Below are 5,486 nucleotides of genomic sequence, written 5' to 3' on the forward strand. Positions count from 1 at the left end.
AATTAAGTATTAAGCCTTATTGTTAGAAACGGTTTAAATGAGTACTGAAACACTTCAAATTGTGTTTCTCAGTTAGCAAAGACTCAGGGAAAAGGAAGGAAACACTGAATCAGGGCAAAGAGATAGTTATCAGAGGTTTGTGCACAACTAGTTTTTAACTAATTTTGTTCTGAATATTTCATATGATTAAATGACATATTTTTCTTATGTATTATGTTTAACAAGCATTGGATTTAATTCAATGATTATTGAAATTATTATAGTATGTATGAAATTAGCTTTGTGAAATGGTATTTCCACAAGTATTAAGCATTGTTGTGAATTGAATAAATTATGTTTTGGAAAATTGTGATAAAACATGTTTTGAATTGTGATGAGCAATTTGCAAGGAAAAATGCAAATTTATGATTTGAATTGTGATGAGCATAAAAATTATTGAATATTGGAATTGCATTTGAATCGAATTGTACTGTGATTTATGCTCACTAAAAGGATTATGATATTGTTTTATATCTCACTATAGATGCTTGACTAGGTTATTACCCATCTCTCTCATTTGTTGAGAAGATAATGGAGTTAGTTGTGTTTTGATTACTAAGGTACGTGCACAGGCTTAGATTCTCCTCTTATTAGAGGTTAGATCTAAGTTTTATGTTATGGCCCTCGCGGAAGATTCATTATTGTGATGTGTATTGTGCACGATGATTCAACCTCCCCGACCATAGGGAGTTAGAATCACCCCGAAGATGGCCCTTTCGGATTAGTCTTGCATAGTTAGTGAGATAAAGAATGGTTTTTGAGATAAAAAATGGTTTTTGAGATAAAGAATGGTTTGAGATAAAGAATGGCTTTTGAGATAAAGAATGGCTTTTGAGATAAAGAATGATTTTGAATAGTAAAGAATTGTGATTTCAATTATGATTTATGTATAATTAATTTTGTTGGAATTACCTTAATGAAGGAACGGAAGCGTGAAAAACACAAGTTTATACCATTGAATTCAAAAATTTTCACCTAGGGTCACATAAAAGAAATAAATCCAATCACATTGGTCTTTTATAGTCCATGATCATCCATCATGCATATCACTATTTAACAATTAAATAAAACATACATACTTAAATTAAATTGAATATCTCATATTCAACTTAAAAATCCAGATTTGAATATGATTCAAATAAATTTAAAAATTCAGATTTGAATCTCATTCAAACAAATTTAAAAATTCAGATTTGAATCACATTCAAACAACTTTAAAAATTTAGATTTGAATCACATTCAAATATTTTTTAAAAAATCAGATTTGAATCACATTCAAACATTTTTTAAAAAATCAGATCTGAATTTTATTCAATCAATTTTAAAAAATCAGATTTAAATATGATTCAAACAACTTTAAGAATTCAGATTTGAATCACATTCAAACAACTTTTAAAATTCAGATTTGAATCACATTCAAACAATTTTTAAAATTCTGATTTGAATCATAATTTAATTGTGTGATTAAACATTCTAATTAAACAATTTAATTAGACATAAAATGGATCTTAGATCATACAGCAATTGCACATTCACCATCCATTTACCTTTGCACACCATTGTGATGCATCAACCATGCGCACCATGGTGTTCATCATTTGTGCCGCCACCTTGACTTTGCAACCAGCAATAAACTTTTGATCTCATGATCAAACACACAATTAAATCATATAAACATCAATCTAAATGGCAAATATAGTGGCTCTGATACCAATTGAAGGAACGGAAGCGTGAAAAACACAAGTTTATACCATTGAATTCAAAAATTTTAACCTAGGGTCACATGCATCATGCAAGATTTATTTTTATCTATTTGATTCCAATGATAAACAACATATTAAAACTCTTTTAATATGTTTTTGGATCTGTATTTGCCATTTAAGATTTTAAAATTAATCAGATTAATTTTAGAACCCTAGATTAAATCAAGAACGATTACACTAACCTCTTGATGCACTGCAGCGTGTCTGCGCCTTTGAGATTCGTCTTCAGGACACCAGATGTTGTCCCTCTAGCTTGTCCACACCAAGAACACCTATGGCAGCCCTTGAATAGCTTCTAAAGCTTTTTCTATTAATTAGAAAATCAAGTTATGCCTTTTAAGAGATTAAAGATGTAAACAGGACACTAGAAACAATTTCTAGTGTTCTTAATTCAAGAGATTGATGGCTAATCTCTTTGAATTGATAAGAGATGAAGAAGAAGAGATGAAAACCCTCAAAGTGGCGTGACAAAGGAGTGTGGCTGCTGGTTGTGTTTTATTTTCTCATAACAACACTTAAATAGCTAGGTTAACACATTAAACCCTTGCCACATGTCACCCTTTGATTAGCTCTAGGTTTAAGTGACCCAATCACATTGTGCCAAGTGTCAAACCTATATTTAATCTTGATTTTAATCATCTTACATGATTAAAAAAAAAAACATATGGCAAGCGTATGTGTTATGCCATGTGTCACCATCTCATGGTGCCACGTGTCACACTGCAAAATGACCAAAATGCCCCTGTGTCTTTATTTTGAGTTCTTAACCCAAAATAATTATTTTCTTCTTCTAATTAATTTATATCAAATATAAATTAATTAATTAATCTCTATTAATTAATTTCTCATCAATTAAATTCATATTTAAACACTTTAAATATAAATTTAACTTATACTATACATCCAATAATCTAGATTTGGTTTCAAGTCATGCTAGGGACTTTGCAATTTAATTGCAAACCAAACCTATTTAATTAATCAATTAAACTCTTTAATTAATTAATTAAATCATATTTAAATAGGTGATAACTTGTGTATGTGTGTGACTTACTAGGCTCATCACTAATTGGCAATGAGATATGATATCAACTCTTAATATCATCAGAACTCTTTCTTACCATAAATGATTTCTCTAAATCATTTTATGAACCTCATAGACCATGGTTAACACCTAGCATAGCATGCCATGGCCACCCAATTAGTAATAAGGTTTACCTTAAATGAACCTATAATCATATGTTACCATGCACTAAAATCTCTCTGTTACAAAATCCCAACTCAAGCTGGAGTCATGGTTTATGTCAAACTCCATTTGCTATGAATATTATGTTCTCTTTTAATTCCAGTTCTTGATTAAAAAGATTTTCTCATCAGAAACTCTTTTCTGAATAAATCCGTCTGTCCTGGCCAGGAACTTGAAACATCAAGAACAATTAAATGAACATAGGATTTTATCTCTATTTACTTAGAGGAACAGATTCCATCTTGATCAACACCTACCTCCATATATAACTAGTAGGAGCCAACACATGCCCATATACCCATACACAGTACAAGTATGAAAGCAGTATCAAACTCAAACTACCTATATACAAGATAACTGTGCTATCTCAGGTCTAAAGATTATATGCACTGATATGATTTATGACAAAACATTGACAAGAGTAAACTCCATGTGCTTGTCATAAGTGTCACTGGTTCGGCTTACTTATCATTTATAAGTGCCTATCATGTTTGTTATATGGCATGAGACTCACCATTCCATCTAATTTATATCTCATATAAATAACTTGGGAACAAACATGAATACAATCTTTCTGGATAAGTCATGTCCTTATTATGAAGTATCATCGATTGTGAACCTATTTATGATACTTCGTGCTAGAAATATTGTCACTCATATTCTTAACAACTTAAGAATAATATTTCTAACAAAATATCAATGGACCTTTTCTATTACACATAAATATATTATGTAAACGGAAAAGTGGAAATGCCTTCTATTAATAAAAATATGTACAAGATACATACTAAATGATATGCTCTAGGGCATACTACTAACAATCTTCCACTAGCACTAGAGCCATTCATTATAATATCTTAGACCTATCTTCTCAAGATGTCGGTCTAACTGAGTCTGTGACATAGGCTTAGTGAATGGAACAGCTGGATTTTCAGCTGATGCTATTTTCTGCATGGCTACATCGCCTCGCCTAACTATTTCCCTGATAATGTGGTAGCGCCTTTCTATGTGTTTGGATTTCTGGTGAGACCTTGGTTCCTTAGCCTGTATGATTGCTCCATTATTGTCACAGTGTAGTGGAACTGCTGACTCAATGGAAGGAACTACTGTAAGTTCTGTCAAGAACTTCTTTATCCAACGACTTCCTTTGCGCATCTCGATGCAAAGAATATACTCACTACGTAGTGGAATCTGCAGTCGTGCTCTGTTTAGAACTCTTCCAACTGACTGCACCTCCATTATAAATGAACACATATCCAGAGGTAGATTTCTATCATCGATATTTGATTGGAAATCAGAATCAGTATAACCATCCAATTGCAAGTCTCCACCTCCATAAATCAAGAATAAATCCTTAGTTCTTCTCAAGTACTTAAGAATATTCTTGACAGCTATCTAGTGTTCCAAACCTGGATTGGATTGATACCTGCTAGTCAAACTAACAGCATATGCGATATCCGGCCTAGTACACAACATTGCATACATTAAACTTCCAATAGCCGAAGCATATGGAATCCTGGCCATCTTATCTCTTTCTTCAGGTGTCTTTGGAGACATCTCTTTAGAAAGATGGATACCATGTCTCACTGGTAACAATCCTCTCTTGGAATCAAGCATGTTAAACCTCTTTAACACCTTTTCCAAGTATAGACTTTGGGATAAACCAATTATTCTTTTCGCTCTATCTCTATAGATGCGAATCCCAAGAACATAGGTTGCCTCCCTTAAGTCTTTCATGGAGAATGTATTTGACAACCATACCTTTATAGTCGTCAACATACCTGTGTCATTACCCATCAATAGTATGTCATCCACATATAAGACAAGGAAAGTGATAGCACTGTCACTAACCTTCTTATATACACATGGCTCATCCTCATTTTTTATAAAACCAAAGGATTTAATGGCTTCATCAAAACGGATGTTCCAACTCCTCGAAGCTTGTTTCAACCCATAAATGGATCGCTTTAGCTTGCATACCTTGGAACCATCTTGGGATTCAAATCCCCTAGGTTGTTCCATGAAAATGTTTTCTTCAATGTATCCATTGAGAAAAGCTGTTTTGACATCCATCTGCCAAATCTCATAATCATAGTACGCAGCTATTGCTAATAAAATCCTAATTGATTTAAGCATGGCAACAGGCGAAAAAGTCTCCTCATAGTCGATTCCTTGCCTTTGGCGAAACCCTTTCGCTACTAGCCTTGCCTTATAGGTCTCTACCTTTCCATCAGAACCAATTTTCTTCTTGAAAACCCATTTGTTCCATATAGGTACAATACCTTCAGGTGGGTCAACAAGATCCCAAACTTGATTCTTATACATGGAATCAATCTCGGATTTCATAGCATCAATCCATTTTGAAGAGTCTATATCTGATATAGCTTCTTCATAGGTAAGTGGATCATCTCCATGATCTACTTCTTCATGTGTAGACAACT

This window comes from Hevea brasiliensis, chromosome 4 (genome assembly GCF_030052815.1).
Source record: "Hevea brasiliensis isolate MT/VB/25A 57/8 chromosome 4, ASM3005281v1, whole genome shotgun sequence".
Lineage (NCBI taxonomy): Eukaryota > Viridiplantae > Streptophyta > Magnoliopsida > Malpighiales > Euphorbiaceae > Hevea > Hevea brasiliensis.